The following is a 19,362-nucleotide window of genomic DNA, read 5'->3' as shown; positions in this document are numbered from 1 at the left end:
TGTCCCCGCACGGCTGAGCAGGCAGCCAGCTAGAGCCGATCAATAGCAATCACTAAGCACAGGCCCTCAGCACTTCTCTTGCCACGTGAGATGTAGCAGTGCTTCTGCCTGTCTTCCTGCACAGCAGACTCCTGTCCAAGGGCCCTTGCCAAGAAAAGGCAAGCCCTGAACCCAGGCCAACCACAGGCTGGAAGAATTTTTGCCTGAGATCCCTGGTAGGGAGGGGAAATCACAGAATCACAGAATCATAGAATCACTAGAGTTGGAAGAGACCTCTAGAGATCATCTAGTCCAGCTCTCCCACTCAAGTAGGATCACCTAGAGCACATCATACAGGAATGCATCCAGGCGGGTTTTGAATATCTCCAGAGATGGAGACTCCACAGCCTCCCTGGGCAGCCTATTCCAGTGCTCTGTCACCTTCACTGTAAAGAAGTTTTTCCTCATATTTAAGTGGAACTTCCTGTGTTACACCAGATGAGGCATCCTTGGTGGGGACACTCCTCCACACCCCTCCTCAGTCCAGATCACAGTCAAGCTGGCAGCTTGAGAGATTCTATTTTTTCCTAGAGGATTACACATTTGTTAGAAGATGGCAAAGCCATGTGATGTCTTGCATTCTTTGGGTGATTTCTGTTTTTATCTTAGAGATGTCAGACAAATTGACACTCCTCTGGGTGGGTGTGACTGACTTGCAAGAATATGCTTGAAGTAACCTCACACATCCAATTGCTTCTGCCACATCACTTTCCTCGACATACTTCAACCAACATTGGTTGTATATTTGCAGTATCTGGATCTGTGTGTCTAAAAAAGATATTTTTTTTCCCTGTTGTAGTGCATATAGAACAAGGGGTCATGACTTCAAACTGGAAGAGGGTACATTTAATACACAGATATTAAGAAGAAATTCTTCACAGTGAGAATGATGACACACTGGAAAAGGTTGCCCAGGGAAGGTGTGGATGCCCCCTCCCTGAAAATGTTCAAGGCCAGACTGGATTGGAACTAGATTATCTTTAAGGTCACTTCCAACCCAAACCATTCTATGATTCCATGATAAAGATCTGATGATGATGCTGCAGAAACGTTGACTTGTCAAGCAACAGTAGATGAGGTAAAGGTCCTCTCTTGCATTACTTTTTTACATTAGAAATTTTACTGTATTAGCAGCTATTATAAAACTAGTGGGTAGTCACTGTTTTCCCTCTTCTAAATGTTGAGGTTCTCCTGCTGAAGGGATTACCATGATAAATGGACACATAAAGGAAACCAGCACTTTGTTCCTTTTTTCCATACTACTGTAGCATTTTCTTCCCCTTAGCGTACAGTGGAGAGCAAATAACCTCTTTCAGAGACTATATTGGGTTTGTTTTCCTTTTTACACACTGTATTACCACAGACAGACTCCAGTTTTAGTGGAGGATACTCTCTGTTTAAGCTGTAGCTGCAATGCCTCTCTGGAAGTATTTCCATCAAGCAACAGAGTGTTTGACTTGGCTTTTTAGAAGCTCCACTGAAGATGGAGAAGAAAAGAAAACCACTTTGATAGAGCAGTTACTTACTCGTGATCACTGTCATTAAACAGAGAAAAAAACCCAGCTGTGATTCTTGCAGAGAAGCACAGATGGATAACCAGCCATTGCTTAAAAAATGAAGATGCAAAGTAAAACCAGGGTAAATCATTAACATGAGAGGAAGAGGAATCTGGCTGCATTGCACAGCAATGTCAGCATGTTTTAACTTTGGTGTTACTATATATATTTAGAAGTCTACAGAACGGCAAAAAACTTACAAGAAAGCCTGCCTGATTTCTTTATTGACATAAACTTATATTGATATCTTAACAACTACTTGATTAATATAACAAGACTGGAGAACTTCACTCATCCTTGTAGTTCTTTGATGATACTAGCATACATAACTAGTGGCAAAACTGTGATCTTCAGTGCATATCTTTTTGAAATGAGATTTGTCCCCGCTTGTACAATTAACTCAGTGTCACAGACTTTTCAGAGAAGGCAAAAAAGTTAATTCCTCACTCACAGGACTTCAAAATACCATATTCTGTCTGTACTTCACTGCTAGTTCATCTGTGCCAAAAATAACAATAGTATATACTGTATTTTCTAGATTAGAGCTTGAAGTATTTGAAACCTAGGAAGACTGAAGTCCTATCTGCTAACCTGAATTATTCTAGAAAATATTTTGCCATAATATTAGATTATATTAATTAATTCTAAAAAGCAGTTTAGGTTTCACTTCAATGCACACAGCCTAATGTACAGAACTAATGAAAAAAGGGGACATGATGATACTTCAATGCAAGTCAAAATGTCAGCAGTGTTTCTGGCACTGCTAGACTAGTTGATTTTATCTCATAGGCTGATCACTGGATATACCCACCAGGAGAAATTTTTTTTTTCAGTTAATTAGCTGTAGAAAACAGGAAACATATTTTTAATATATATGAAAGACTAACTGAAGATGTTTTCCAGATGGAAGCTTCTCAAATTCTCTGATGTCTCTTAGTTATTGGCAACTTGTCCATTTTCCATTTTTGAACAATTTCTCGTCTTCCCACCTACAGCAAAGAATTGATCTCATTTTGACACAGATTATTAAAGATATTGTGGATGAAGTCCTAGCCTTATTGAAGTCAGCAGGCATTTTGCCAGTAATTTAAACAGAGTCAGGTTATTACCTGGCTGTCTATAGTGCCTGGAGCTTTATAGGAAAACTGAAGTTGCTCATTTCTTCCATCAGAGATGAACTTGCTCCCCTACTCAACAGTCCAGGTTTTTGAATCATGAAGTAGCTTTTGAGATAAAGCTCCCCATGACAGGAGAGGAATGTACAGGTTTTTAAGGACCCTCCCTCAACACATCATTAGTTTGTGGAACTTAACCTTACAAGACTTTGGTGAACTTAAGGAAACTATTGAACAGTTACAAAGTTTATATGAATGCCCATATTAATTTTAGTTAAATAAGAAAAGTTTGGAAGAATCTAAGCTTTCAGGCTGTGGATTACAAAGAGTACTGGCAAGAGTTATTTTATAGCAGTATAATTCTGACTTTTGTTGCACCTTTTTGAGAACACAAGCAACTGGGAGGATTGTTAAGTAACTGGAAAAATTATTAGAATTTATATCTGCAACAATTACTCGCCTGTATCCCTATTGTTCTTCCTTTCTGTTTTGAGGTTGAAAACTCTTACGTCGTTTCTTGAAACGATACATTGGAAACATACAGGTTTGAAATATGTATTGTTCTCCTGAAACATGATAATGACATGGTTGCCATTATTATTCCTAATAATATATTTTTTACTTCTATTCTGATAAAAAACATAAGGAGGTGCATAAGATCGTGGCCTGTAGAAGAGATTGCCAAGTACAGGTAGTTGGAAAATGTTTTTCTAAAGCAACAAAAGAAATATTCCTAGAACAGTATATATACAGATAACAGAGTGCTAATATACAGATAACAGAGTGCTAATGTTATCCCTCAGTCTAAGGCTGAATGCTTGCTTGGAATGGTCACCAGGACGCATTAATCAGGACTGGAAGGGCTGTGCATCCCAGCTAGAATCTTACATGTAACTCCATGGCCATGCTGGCTGTGGTGCATCTCAGAAGCGGCTGTTGCACACGAACAGATAAATCACTCCATTCGCTCCATCTGTGCAGGCAGGCAGTTGTTGCTGTGCCATATGTTCAAAGACTCTGACTGGATTTTACTATGCGTGTCATATAACCATCCTGTGCTCATAGAGGGTACCTGTCTGGGGTGATGCAGACCCTTCCAGAAGTATTATGACCATGGCCTCCAAAATCCTCAGTGCAGTCCTGATAGCTATTCAGAGAATTTACAGCTCTCCTTGGGTATTAAAAAAAATCACAACCAAAACAAATAGATGAGATGCTCGGTAGGAAGCTGATATTTAAAAAAAGCAATGGAATTTAACAGAAAAATCAGTCTTTGTCCAAATAAGGGATGTCAATTTTATCTTGATAGAACAGGTGGTGGGAAGGTTTCTAGCTTAAATACATCAGTGACGACAGTCTGTGTAATGGCAATAAAGATGATACCAAATAGTTCCAATTTGTGTTTGTCCAAAATGTGCCAGAGATATTCTAAATAAATTATTTACTGCTTTGTCTGAAATGGCATGAGCAGAGACAGTATTGATCCATCCCAAACCTGTGGGCTCTTTCATCCCATTATGCCTGAAGTGCCAGCAGGATCTGCCTGGCACCTGCTCTACGAAGTCTGCCTCACAACCAGTTACATCCTGCATCGTGTGTGTCACTGCCACACTGCAAAAAAAGTCAGCTCTGCTGAAAGCTATTCTCTTTCCCTTTCTTTGAGTATTGTATGGCCCTAGTGTTGCAAGAAGGGACAACTTGCATTTGATAAAAGTATTTGCTAAAAGCCACCTCTCTAGAGTAATTTATAAAAAAAAAAAAAATTATCTAGTATTTTCAAGCAATTGTGAAGAACTAACAAAGTCCCTGTTTTCACTGCTTTTATCCAATTCAGTTAAGAGAGGAATAGACTTTCACAGACTCATAGAACCATAGAATCACAGAAACTTTATGGTTGGAAAAGACCTCTGAGATCACAGAGTCCAACCATCCACCCAGGAGAAAAAAACAGCAAACTACCAAACAAACAACACAACAGCACCCACCATGCCCACTAGAGCATGTCCCGAAGTGCCACATCTACACATTTTTTAATGCCTTTAGGGTTGGTGACTCCACCACTTCACTGTGCAGCCTGTTCCAGTGCCTGACTACTCTTTCAGTAAAGAAATTCTTCCTAACATCTAGGCTAAACATCCTGTGGTGAACCTCACACGGTTGGCCTCAGCCCATTAATCCAGCCTGCCCAGATCTCTCTGCTGAGCCTCCTTCCTGGAGAAGATCAACACTCCTGCCCAACATAGTATCATCTCCAAACTCACTGAAGTAGCACTCAACCCTCTCATCTAGATCATTGACAGATACTGAACAAGAGTGGCCCCTGTACTGAGCCCTGGGCAACACCACTGGTGACCGATTGCCAACTGGATTTAACTCCGTTCACTACAGCTCTCTGGGCTCAGCCATTCATCCAGTTTTTGACCCAGTAGAGTACAAAGAATTCATCTTTTTCTCTATTTCTCCCAAACTTTAAACATAGGACTACAGAGTGCTGGTTCCTGCTCTTTTCACTGAAGATGCAGAATTTCAGCAAACTTACTGGTCTGTCCAGTAACGGATACAGCCCATACATTAACAAACTCCCAAGCAGAATCCAGGAAAGCCTACAGGAAAAAAAAAAAAAAAGAAGAAGAAAAAAAAAGTAGCCCCAAGCCTTACCAGAGATTTATGTTGTTTTAAATGGATTTATCTTGCTGCAATACCTGAGATTCACCTCGGGGTTTTTCACAAACACAACAGCAATGGCAAATCTCACTATTAGTCTCAGGGGAGAATGATGAAGGTACATCAGCTGGCGGCAAACAGAACAAGTGAACGATTCTGGATAACTAATTTATCTTTCTGCCACTCAGTCCTCCTAGCTTGCAAATATATAGCTGTAGTATCCATCCTCAATGCTGACTGCATTATCAAGAGCAGGATGAAGCTTGTTTTGTACCTACACATATATCTCAAAACACCGTAGTTTATTTTTCTCCTCCTGAAAATAGAACAGGGCACACATTGCATTGTTTACTGGTTTTGGTATAGTGCATTTATGAGGAGAATTTCTGCAGACGAAGTTCTGCGTTGCATTTTTCAAGCATTCAGCTTCTAATAGAAGGTAGAAAAGAAAAACAAGCAATAAAAATAGCAGTCCGTTGACTTACAAAGCAATTTTCATTTCTCTGTGACTGTAAAATAATATCTACTAAATCTTCTTTGATCTGCTGTTTCTATGTGTAACCTCAGCTAGAGCAAGTGAGTGGTAAAAAATAACTTTGGTACACATTCCCTTGTTACCCCCAAGCTTTCTATTTCACAATATCTAGGCCAGCAGTTTAATAAACACAGCAAGACACAAATGTCTCTAGGTGCCAATGAAAAGAAGTTTCTCCAACAGACAGAAAAGAGGCTCTATCAACTCTATGTCATATGTATGCTAAAAAGATCATCACTTGTTGCAAAATAAACCTGAATCAAATCAGTAATACTCATAGGTCTATCATGTAACAACCCAAAAGGTATAAATAACAGCTTATGCTGGATTGCTGAAACTTCCAAAATATTTGTTTGTAAACTGCTTGTAATTTATGCACATTTTTGTTTTGTAATCTGCAGGTTCTGAAGTCTTTTTTCTTGAGGTAGACCTGTAAAGGACCCAGGTAAATGTTATTCCACACATGTAGATTGTTAACATTTCCATTGCTAGGACAAAAAAAAACCAACAACCAGTGGATTTGGTGAGATTAACATATAATGTGTCTTTTCTGTCAACTGATAGTCTTTGCAAAGAGAGTATATACAAGTCTGTGAAAGGGGTTGCAACTCTTTACTGTAGCCCATGGTGACATTTACTTACAGTATTTTTCACATTCCCAAATCTTTTGCTAACATGGACAAACCCTTGAAGTTTATTCCATAGCCTTCTCAAACATCAAATAGTGTGATTGCCACAATACCTTGAAAACTCTTGCACTCTACACACATCTCACACCCTACCACAGGTTGGTCAGCTTCCCTGTGCTCTGCCCATCACAGGAAGACACATCTACCTCTCAGACTCCTACACCAGTAATTTTCAAACCAATCTGTGCAGCTAATATGAAGATATGTCCATCACTCTTAAACACTCCCCAGCCTGGAGCAAGGCTCTGTGGAGTAAAGGAATTTTTAGGTTTTCCAGTCTTCTACTTCAAAAGGTGGTAACTTGTGGTTTGGGCCCAACATGACAGGAAAGGAACAGCTCCATGGCCGCTCACTCAACTGACCCCCAACATACACACACACACTCTGGGATGAGAAGGACAAAGCTGATGGGTCAAGACAAAGGACAAGGAGGGTTCTTCATCGATTAAGGTCATGAGCAAAACAGACTCACTTGGGGAAGATATAATAATTTAATTTCACACTAAACAAACACACACAGGACACAGACAACACAAAGAGCAGTGCCTGCATATGTTACCCCCCCCTCCCTTCTTCCCAGGCCCAAATCACTTTGTTCCCGGTTTCTCTCCCTCTTTCCCCCCAGCGGCACAGGGGGACAGGGGATGGGGTTTAGAGTCAGTTCACGAGCTGGTGGTTCTTGCTGCTCCTTCCTCCTCTGGAAGAAGGATTCCTTACAGTCCTTCCCTGCTTCCCCATGGGGTCCCTTCCACGGGAGAGAGTCCTCCACAAACCTCTCCTTCATTATTTCTTCCCACGAGGTCCGGAGCTGCTCCAGCATGGGCTTCTCATAGAGTCACGGGCTCCTTTGGGAACAAACTCCCCTGGCGCCAGGGTCTTCCAAAGCTGTGTAATCAGAGTCCACTGGCCACAGAATCCAAGTCCACTGGCGAAGTTCACCCCTCCTGGCACCTTCAGGGAATGTTCCACCACATTCCTCCACGAGTGCAGGGGAACAGCTGGCATCTCGCCATGGGTTGCAGGGAAACTTCTGCTTGGGCACCTTCTTCCCCTTCTTCCTCACTAACCACCAGCACTGCTCCCCTTCCCCAGCACTGCTCTTCTTCTCCAAGTCCTTCTCTGCTCAGGTGTTATAGCAGTTCTTTTGTATGTTAATCGCTGAGACTCTAATGGCTCCTTGGCCAGGTTTGGAGCAGGGGAGGCTTCTCAGCTTCTTAGGTAGCCTCTCCTGGGGCCCTTCCCCCACTACCAAAACCCCCATCAAACCAAACCAGTACAGTAACAGATGCAGGGAAGGGATGGTTTGACATTTGAAAGTGACTTTAAAAATAACTATCTCACAGCAGGCTAAAGTGAAAGCAAATGAAAGTGCTTATTTGCTAAACACAAAGCAGAAGACACCTTTTGCAAAATATAAAGCCACAAATCATAGAATCATTAAGGTTTGAAAAGACATCTAAGATCAAGTCCAGTTGTCATCCCAACACCACTATGCCCACTAAACCACTGTCTGCAGTGCCACATTTACTCTTTTTTTAGCACCTCCAGGGATGGTGACTCCACCACTGACCTGGGCAGCCTGCTCCAATGCTTGTTCCACTCATTCAGTACAGAAATTGTTCCTTAAATGTGCAGAAACAAAAAAAAATAATACTCATTTGTAAGTTATCCTATACCTGAGCAAGGAATTTAGCAAGTTGCCTAATGCTGATGTTTTTCACCACAAGAGCTCTTCCCACTGTGCTTTGAGAAGCTTACACTTCAGGCTGAAGCTCATTAATACATTGTATCCTGTATTTCAACAGAGATTTCATCAAATATATACATACACATGTACACGTGTGAGTGCGTACCTGCACGTGCATTTTTTGCATATGTTCTGCTGCTTTAGATTGAAAGCAGATAGGACAGTAACCAACCACTTTGGAACAACATTTGGAGTGAGCTGTCCTTGAACCCTGTCTTTACGGAACAAGGGAACAATGGCCTGGTTTTCCTCACCTCCCTTTTCCTTCATTCTTTTCTCAAACAGACACAGCTCACTATCATTATCTTCAAAGAAATCCACCATCCGTCACACTTCCTCAAGTAGGCTGCCTGTTGCCAACTGACTCTTATCCTCAGCAAGTAGCTGATAGTACCATTCCCCAGAAGGAGGGAAAAAGCTCTAGGATTAATTACTCTCCAGTTAAGTGCAGAAAAACACATCTTCTGTGACATACTATCTTGTGACATTCAAATAGGCTAACATCTTGCACTCTAAATGGAAAGCCAGGGACTCTATTCTAAGAAGGTTCTCATTTCAAATGCAGTAGAGAGAGAAGAGGGAAGGACTGTAAGAAGGAAGATGGAAGTAGAGAAAGGTAACTGCACTGTTTCTCAGCAGATTTGTGTATAATGTGGCAGGACAGAAATAAGGGCTTGATTCATGTTTTGCTCAAGATGATGATCTCTTTATTCTTTGTAATTATCACAGCAGAATTGCATCTTGGAGATATTCCAAAGCCTATGTCCTGTTTTCACTGAAAGCAATAGGAATCTTCCCACTGATCTCCATAGTCTTGGGCTGAAACCTCATCAGCCCCGCTCTGCCTCACGGCTTCTGTAGGGTCTAAGCCTGGCAGGCAGAGGCAAGCCAAGGAGGCAGCAAAACAGCTCACCTGTGGCTCAGACACATCACAGCCCAAGACTGTCACCCATTTCTCTTGAACAGAGTATTGAGACGATGATCGGCAGTGGCTGTAGTGCAGGGCTGCTTCCCATCCTGGCACCTGTGCTGCCAGGACATCAACGCTGGCAGGGAGGTGGAATGAAGAGATGGGCAAAAGAGCTTCCTCAGCTGCAACAGCTCGACTGCCATTAAAAAAAAAAAAAAAAAAAAAAAAAAAAAAATCAGCAGGGAAGAAGAAGAAGCCAGGAAGGTGCAACCCCATGTGAGCCCGGCAGCACAGACAAATGAGCATCATTAGGGGACTGCACAAAAAAAGGAAGCCAGATGAAACGTATGAAGGAAACAGTCACATAAATCTTCACCCCCTTTGTGTATCATATTAATTTGCATGGTTGTTATTTTTGTGAGGAGACATTTTTTTCCTGAGGAGTAATCTGTCAGTTTTCATTAGGCCCTGGACCAGCAAACCTCAACTAGCAATAATGACCTCCAGTTCTCTTCCCCAAAAGGTGCCATTCCCACACATGAGGTTTTACACAGCATGTGTCACTGTTTACACTTTCTAATGGATTGGCTGCACTTAATGCAAAATAAGGGACTTGATCCTCAAATAGTCTATCTATGGCTCCACTGACTTCAGTGGAGTTTCACTGACATACAACAGCTCAGCATCAAGCATTGAACTGCATTAAAAACTAAAGGCAAAGATTTTACAGTGCCCATTAAAAATCCTCTGTTAAAGGCTCAAAGTATAACAATTAAATGTAATTAGAACTATCCACTATATCAATGCATTTTGTTCTGTACAGTGTGAAAATATCTATGCTGTTCCCTTGTCTTTCACCTCTTGTTTTAAAGACATTGATTTATTAGTTTACAGCTTCAGTAAACTGGGAAAGCCTGATGCTCAGACTTCTTACTTGTGACTTTTGTCTGATTTCTCAAACGTACTGCATGGTTATTTTGACAGTTCTGATAGATTTAATTAGGACTCAGTTTTCCAACAGATCAAATACTGCAACATTATTTTGTTAGTGTTTCCCTCTTTTATGCTAAGTTCAACATAGACTGAACAACAACTTCAAACTTTGTTTTGGTACATGTAACATGGTTTGACAGCTTTTACTTTATTCTCATTAAAAACAATAGACGCCAGTAAGGAAATTCTCAGAAAAACAAAGTCCTTTTGAATTATAATCCTTTCCCTCAATAAAGCCTTCCTTGCTCCCAAAATCCTCTAAGTTTCCTTTTTGACAGAGACCTATAAAGCCACTTGTAAAATGTTTCACTATGACCATACAAACAAAAGGCAAAATGACCTTTAATGACCTTACTATAATTTGACTTCAAACAAATTACTCAAAAGGAAGATTTTAGGCAACAGAATTGCAAATGTATGTAGGATTGTTAATCTCTTTAGCAGTATCTTTAACATGTAAATCATAAATTTATTTCATGCTCTTTGTACATCCCTGTATTTCCAAAACAAAATGTTTTCAGAAAGATTGGTTGGTTCTAGAACTAGAGATCTTTTTCAGTAGTCTTTGTTAAATCTTGCATTCTCAAAGCACTAAAGATACAGTTTTACCTGCACTCACAGGCCATTCAGCTGTTTTTTGTGTAATTGATGCAATTGAAGCATGTAATAGTGTTCTGTCAAATAGATGAAAAATGGCTTTAGGACTTTTTAGTTACAGGAGATAGGAGAATGAAAAGAATGTGAGAAGTTAAAGAAGGTTCATTCTTCCAATGCACAAAAATACTTACACCTTGTCTACCTCCAAGCCTGAATGGATATGCTAATCTTAACTTTTTGCAGATACTTTTGTTTCCTGGATTACCCAACAAATAGACCTAGTATATCAGCAGCTATATGGTTGATATCTAGAACAGATCATGATTGTGGGAAAAATACAAAGCACTTCTAGGTGTTAAGCACATATTTAAGCATCACTATATTAACTAAAAAGTAACCCCAAACATGAGATTTTAGGTTATATTCATTTCTTTTTCATTTAGCACTTTTATAAAAGATGAAGCTGCTAAACCCTGCAGTTGAAACTCAAAATTCACAGGGTTCACAGAAGTTCAGTCTAGGTTCAGCCATAAATGCTGAGTGCAATGAGCACCGTGTAGAGTCAAAGAGGTAGAACCTGAGGTAATAAAAAGATTAAAAGTCCCACTTCCTGGAATATCTGGCTTCTTTACAAGCAAAACTAACAAAATCAAGGCAGCCCTCCAGAGTAGTTCATAAAAAAAAAAATACATTTTCTTCTATTTCATTTCATGGCAGACTTGCTTTACAGTGCCAGTAATTCAACTTTCTCGTGGATGATGCAGTTTTGCATGGCAAGTAAAACCTGCTTTTTGACCAAGCCATTTCTCCACTCCTCAGGAGGTCCTCCAGCAAACTGGTGGAGTTTTCTGTATAACACAAGGCAATAAAATGGCTGATAAACAGGTGCATAATAAAACAGTTTTCCTTCATTCAGCATGGAAGCTGAGGTTGTAGAAACATGAAAGGTGTCTTAATGTGGCAGTCTTCAGATAAACACTCAGATCCAGGATGCTCAAGACATCTTCCTTCTGCACCTAGGAAATGGCCAAAGTGATGGTTTGGGAGCTGAGCTTTGTATTGTGTAGTATCACAGGCTCTTAATTAAACTGATCTGGAAGCTGAATTTTGTGGCACAGTGGATAGTTAAGTATTAAAATGTAACTGGACCATCTTCTTAGGTTCTTTGTGAAGCTCTTACAAACTTCCATACAGTGTGAGTACTGCAAAAATATTTACAGTTAATCTGCATGAATCACTGTAGAAAACAGGACGTGTTGGGCTAGCTCTTCCTTGTGGCTGAAGACATAACCTTCAACAAAAACTGATTAATTTTGACCTCACTCAAATAGGCAGGCAGCCAACTAGCCATCTGCATGTACAACAGTATGTAAAGTACATTGATGTACAGTTGTACATCCAATCAAAGTAGCCATACGTGTGTTTGGGATTGTGCATGGATCAAGACTTAATGTGCAGATTTGGGTTAAAGTTTTTAAAAGAAAGGTAAAATATGAGCCTTCAAAACCCAATTTGCTTCTCTCTTGAGACTGAAACTGAATTATTGCTTTCATAAAGTTCTCCTTTTTTGCTGTATTTTGAAGAATACACTTGCATATCACAGAATCACAGAATCACCAAATGTCCCTGGCTGGAAGAGACCTCCAAGATCATCCAGTTCAGCCCTAGACCTAACACCACAAGCTCACCACTAGACCATGTCCCTAAGCACCAGGTCCATATGCCACTTAAATGCATCCAGAGACGATGACTCCACCACTTCCCTGCGCAATCTATTCCAATGCCTGCCAACCTTTTTGGTGAAAAAATGCTTCCTAATATCTAACCTAACCCCACCGGTGCAGCTTGCAGCTTCCCTCTAGTCCTCTCACACATTGACCAAGAGATGTTACATCACGCCCTAATACATACCATTCTGTTCTGTCTTGTGAACTGAAGAGGCATCAGATCACCTCTGTTAGCCAGAAAATTGTGTCTCTGGGTACAGAAGCAGCTCTCTACCTTATGTGAAATCTACTCACCCCTAGAATTTCTGTGTATGTACATGAATAAAAGAGGAAGAAAAGCAAATACACAGTATCTCTCCACTAGGTTTCACCACACCTGTAAAAAACAAAATACAGTTATCTGAGTGTTTTAAAACATTTGAGTCCTACTGCCACAAAGTTGGGGGAGAAGATGACAGCTGAAAGAAGGAACAAGATGATGGTCTCGGCTGTCTTGTGTTCTACTCCAGTCTCTTTTTCAGATTGGAGGATAACCTCTCCATATCAGGTAAGGGAGAGAATCTTGCTTAGGCATTATTTGTAATTATACCAGATAGGGGGGGAAGTCTGATTCAAAACATGGAAGCTCTTTTATCCTTGAAACTTTGTAAAAAGGCTCTTGGTCCAATACAGTGATATCGTGCAGCCTCCAAATCAAGTGACATGCTGCGACCTTGTATTCCGTGCCCTTTAATTGATAAATAACCATGTATCAATCTGTTTTACTTCAGTGAAAACATGATCCACACAATCTGTAGATAACAATGAGCAAAGAGTCAGGTAATGCTGCTTAACAAACCCACTTGCTTTAAGTGCGCCTATCTGTAAATGCCTTATTCCTGAAAAAGCATACTGCCTACATAGTTTTATCACAGTGCTTCAATTTTCAAAACTGGAAAGCAGATGAGCTACCCTCTTCGGGGACCATTTTGTAAAATTATGTGCACTAGGTGCAATCTGATCCATTCAGTCAAAAAACAAAAACATTTTATAAAGGCCTGCCTATGAGCCCCAGGGATGAGTTGTCTCTGGCAGCAAGGATTAGGTATTCAGAGATGACAGAGAAAGCGTCTCTCTCTTTCTTCAATTTGTGAGTGCAGAGCTTTGACTCTATCAAAGTATGTGCTGGACACAGCAGTCCAGCCCATTGTCCTGGTTTGAGCCAGGATGAAGCAGATTATCTTTTTACTGATTTTTTATTTATCTTTTTTTTTCCTTCAGTGAGCTCCCTTTAAATTAGCAGCAAGTTTTCCAGCTAGTGGAGTGAGAATGCTGGAATGTTCATGTGACTGCTGAGATGCCAAGGTCACTTTGCTCTACTTGTTGAATCTGCAATGTCAGATGCTACAGAGCAGAAGAGACTTATCTGTAACCCTCCCATAGGGAGGAGTGGACTAGACAGACAGCAAAATTGACCAAAGTATCCAATTCCATATATCTATGTAAGCTTGGTGTAAGGTCAGAGATCATGGAAGTCAAGCCCCTTCCTGCTTTTTCTTCCCTTCTCTTCCATTCATGGCCAGCATCCAGGAGGACTCCATTTATCTATCACCATTGATCCCTAGGCCTATGTGTTCCTGACCCTCACAACTCTCCCCTCAGCTCCTGTCTGCTCTGCCACTCTCTCCGGCAGCTCCGGGACATTTTGGGACTGCTCACAGCTCAGGAGATGCTGTGGGAGTTGCTGGGGGTGGGGGTAGCAATAGGGGTTTGCTCATTCCTGCACATACTTGTATATATTTGCACATATTTTCTTTTATCATTAGTATTTAATTAAAGCTGTCTAGTTTAGTTTTCAGTTCAGAAAGTCTCTCTCTTTATTCTCTCTCCTTCCCTACCTGGGCGGGAGGGGACTGAGAGCATTGTTGTCGTTGGTTTAATTGCTGATCTGAGTCAAACTGTGACATCCATTTAAGGCAGAATCCTACAGAGCAGCAGTTCTCAAATAAGAACTTTGGGCTTTAGTGCCAAAGAAATTTGAATTGCTACTAGGCCCCATACCTTGTCCACACTATAGTGGCCTTGGAGAACCACTGGGAAAATCTATGCAGAGGTAGCTAACACTTCTGCATGTTCTTCTCAATGCAAATTCAAATACTTATACTGACACAGCCCCCTCCAGAAGGACCAAGGCCAGTCCACACCTGACAGCAGCAGGGCATAACCTGTATCATTGGATGCTACAGGACTGCCTGCCCACCCTCTTAAAAGCTGTGCTTCTGCAAAATCTCTCAGACACAAGCAGTGATCTCAGCCCCTTCCTTCAGCAGCCTGAGCATGCTCCCATGCCAGACATTTGTCTGTAAGGAGAATTATCAAGCCATGCCATGAAGAACCAGCTGTCAATACCCGAGCAGGGTAACCCAGGGAGATTCAGATCAGACCCCCTTACTTTCTAAACTCCTTCTCAGAGAGGAGCCCAGGTGCAGCTGGATCCAACCACGTCTCAGACCTGGCCTGTCCAGGGAGAGTGATTAAAATGTCACAGTGTGAGGAAATACTCAACCACCTGATAACCCTTGATCAGATTAAGGTGAAACAACACTCAAGGTCTGTATTTGAATATTAGGTTTACTTAAAGCTATAGAAGGAACATGGATACTTCAACTATCTTAGGCTGCACGATCATAAAGGCTGACAGATCACAAGAGTACAATACATGTATGTTTAAGCTGCACAACCTGAGAAAGAATCATGGTTAGGCTTTGGGTTACTAAGTGATGATAAGAAGGAAGAGAGAGACAGAGAGTATGAGAAGAAAAGTTTAGCGAGATAGATACTAGAAAATCACCAGTCCTGGCTCCAGCATTGGGCCAGCCAACGGGGGAGAGTTGGTGTCAGTGAGGCTCCCCAAGCCCACCATTGCAGCCCCCTGTTTTATAAGCAGTTTCCTTGTTTCGCAAGGATGAGCAAGCGTGTTTGACTCATAAGTCTGAGCAGCTGGAGTGGACCTCCACACTCTCCACCCCTCCATCCTTATCTCAATCGCTGTACCTGCAGCCCATCAGTGCAGTCTCCATCCTCTCAGGCAGGCCTTTTGGGCTGCAAACAAGACTTTGTTTAGGGGTCACAATGGGGTTTTGACACCAATTCCAGGAAGTATAGGTCCTGAGGGCTGGTCCCTCACACCAGCTCACCATGGGGGACACCACAGAGCAGGCTAATAATCTTCCTCATCCCATACCCTCTCTGCCTCCCAAGTGAAGAGCACAGACCTATAGATGGTTGCCACCAGCTGCACATCTCCTACCCTTTTGCCTTTTCCAGCCAGCAGGGCTGCAAGGCTCGGCAAGCATTGAGCCTTGAAGAGCCAGCTGGCCCCAGTCCTCTTAGGTGCCAGATGTTCGTGGTGGCATCAGCTTTCTTCCCCTTCCCACTGACAAGCAGAGACTTGGCAGCAGCCACAGCTGGAAAGGCAAGAGAGGCAGCATTTGCCAGAGCCAGTCAGCATAGAACACACAGGTAGAGAAAAGGCTAAGGGAAGTGAGGGGTTTGGACACTGCATGCAGCACACAGGCCCTGCCATTGCCCATTGCTTGGCATTGCTCTGGCTCTCAATCTGCTTTTCCCACCTTGTTCCCACTGTTACCAAGTTGCTGACATGCTGGGCACTGGCTGTAGAGACCATATAACCAGAACAGCCTCCACAGAAGTGCTCCATTTTCATTCCAAGTGCTAACTACTTCAGACCACATCAGACAAAATGGGCAGAACAGTCTGGGTCATCAGGGAATGGCTTTATGACCCTTTTAGAGGAGCTCAGGGGGTGCCAGCATAAGGCACCTCTTCACCTCAGTCTGCCTGCTGCCTCACACCTGGCTTATCCACATCCCCAGGCTGATTTATGAGGGTCCTTCTCCACAGAAAGTCCACTTTCTGGTAAACATTTGGCTATTCAGCTTGCAAATGCTCACATTGCGTGGATAGTTCTCGGAATGTACCTTGTTGCTCAACCAACCATGCTGTACAGAGCAAAGAAGACAAAGAAGTGCTCTATATTCAGGCTGAGAACACCCATAATCAGTTCATGCCATGGGTCAGCTGTGTTGCTCTTATTAATTAATCTTGAGATTGCTGTGACAGAACAGGGATACTAAAACAGGATCTGTTGCTTGCCCAATCTACACTCTTCCATGGTAGATGTATCTGCAAAATGCTCATGTAACAACTTTTCCAGCATAATGCTCACATTCTGGGAGAGAGCAAAAATGCTGCAGGACATGCAATGAGACACATCAATAGTCCTGGCACAACTGGGGCTTGTGAAGGGACTGTCTCTGATCGTATACCATGAGCTAATTTTTTCTCACATACTCATACCACTTGGACAGCATTTCCTCATCAACATTCCTTGTTAGCCCAGATCCAAACTGCCTTTTTTCCCTGGGATATGTATTTGATGCTGCAGTGAAGACAGAATGCACTCAAGAAATGGGACATGATGTTTTTTTTCTAGGTGACTTTAGCACAGAGAAGACTCTGTGGACTGTGGCCATTGTTTCAGGAAACAGTTAAGTAGAAAGAATGGAAACATTAGAACAGATTGTTAATCATTGTGCAAAAACTACATAAAAACCACTCCTAAGACTTTCCCAGATCTACCCTGGAATTGACAAAGTCTGAATCTGCCTCTCACACAAGCCAAGCCATGTTAAATGTACTGGATCCTGCTAGTGATGCAAACAGCTCCTGAACAAGGGTTAAAGCCATGATGGACGAGTATGATGTCACTTGCCTGTGTTGCAAGAAAAGATGGCTCTCTTGGCAGGGGGCCAACTGAGAAAGGCAGAACTCAGTATTTTGAGGTCAACACCATTGCTAGTACATTACAAGTGATCTGGAAAGGCTACTGTTGAAAGCTGAAAAAAAGACAGTATCCAGTCTGACCAAACTTGACAGACTGCAGTCTGTCATGGAGACCATGGAGACTCCATCTCTCATGGAGACCTTGTATCTGTGCTGAGGGAGCACTGTGTGACTTCTCACGGATGTCTCATTTCAGAGTCTTCTGCAGTAGCAGAAAAAAGTTGATCAGCCCTGTTGCATGCCCTGGTGGCTTTCAGATGACCATAACTTCTGAAAATCTGGAATACTGTTTTCTGTTTGCTCACTGGTGATGGTCAGTCTATGCCTCTAGCCTGACTGCATGATGACATTAATTATTTGATTCAGATCATAATGCAACATTGCCTCTTGCCAGGGATAAAATTGGATCATATTGCATTTGATGACACATGTTCTTCTCATTCATCACCCCACAGATCTTAAAATCATCCTCCCCCATAAGTGAGTAGAATGTAAGGACATCTCTCCTTACATGTCTTTGCTGTAAATAGCCTGTCCTGTATCACTTCATGCTGATGACCTCTGGCTTTAGATCAGGTTTGCAGGCACTCCCCATAGAGAGGGCACCAATGTGCTAGGTTCCAAGCACAAAAATATAATGGAAAGATACCGCTGTCCTGCTCTTTAAAGGCATTTGTGCAAGACAAACTCATAGGAAGAACTGCTGCACAGACATACTGTGCAGATTGCCATGCATTGACTGCAAGGCATGGACTAGCCCAGAAACCCTGGTGCAGAAAAGTAACAGCCAGAAGCCAGCCCTTCCCCCATATCCCACTTCTCTTACATACTTCTAAACCATAATGTTATGGCATCTTGCTATGCAGGCTCTGCAGGATCACAGTGTGCATGCTACACAGCAGACTGGGTCCTAGCAAGTGGCATAAGAGCCTTGCTGGAAATGCAAGCCAGAGGTACAGTCTGCTCTGTTTCACATGCTTGAAAATTTGGGGGTCTCTATACACAATTCTTGTGCTTGTTCCAATGCCCTGCTCAAAAGTCTCCTGACAACGGGTAAGTACACCCTGTCCTAAATCACAGAACAGAAGCATTCAACTTAGTATGCTGCTCAGGTGACTGAAGTACCAGTGTTTTACAAAATAGCTTATTCAGGAACAAATTATTTATGTGTCACTGCTCTCTGCAATAAATGTAGAAAGTTTCATAGCGCATTTGATAAAACACTTGACTTTGATTTGGTTTTTTTAATATCATTTAACTAAAATTTTATGTTCGTCTTTGCTTTCTACAATACACAATGCAAATGGAAAAGAAATATGGGGAAATTACATTGCTTGCAGGAAAAAAAAAAAAAAAAAGTGCTGGAAGTAAAACAGATGGTTGGCACCTGGTGGTTCTGTATAGCCCTGGGTGACAGTTAAGCTGTTCCTCCATTTGGGAGAAGGAAAAAAGCGAAGGGAAATATGTCTGAATCACTGTTGCACTGATGCGCTTTTAGGGCCCTTCATGCTGTGGGGTCTGGGGTTACAAGTTGTGCCTAAACTGAAGGTTAGTCCTAGTTCCTCAACTGTCCACATCCCCCAACACTTCTCTTCCCACAGCCTGAAGGATGTTGTGCATGTAGGTCAGATTACCACCATCATGCATGCCTAGGGATCAGGACTGCTGAGGCAGGCTGACACCATGGCCAGCAAAGCCTTGCCACCTCCCAGCAAAGACAGAGCGCAACAGCAGCCTTTGCTGCTCTGCCTTGCAGTCAAATTCACTGGAGTGCTAATAAGTGGAGAGCAATCACAACATGGTCACTCCACGTATCTCCATGTCCTCCCTGCTTCTGAAACTCATCTAACATGGAGCCATGCAAGGCACTGCATTATATATATTGCTGAGCAAGGGGGCCCTCCCTGCACAGAGGGTCCTCTGCAGAGAAAGTCTGTGACCTCTC

The sequence above is a fragment of the Apus apus genome, chromosome 1, assembly GCF_020740795.1.
Source record: "Apus apus isolate bApuApu2 chromosome 1, bApuApu2.pri.cur, whole genome shotgun sequence".
Lineage (NCBI taxonomy): Eukaryota > Metazoa > Chordata > Aves > Apodiformes > Apodidae > Apus > Apus apus.
The sequence above is the reverse complement of the archived record's forward strand: the minus strand, read 5'-3'. Positions refer to the sequence as shown.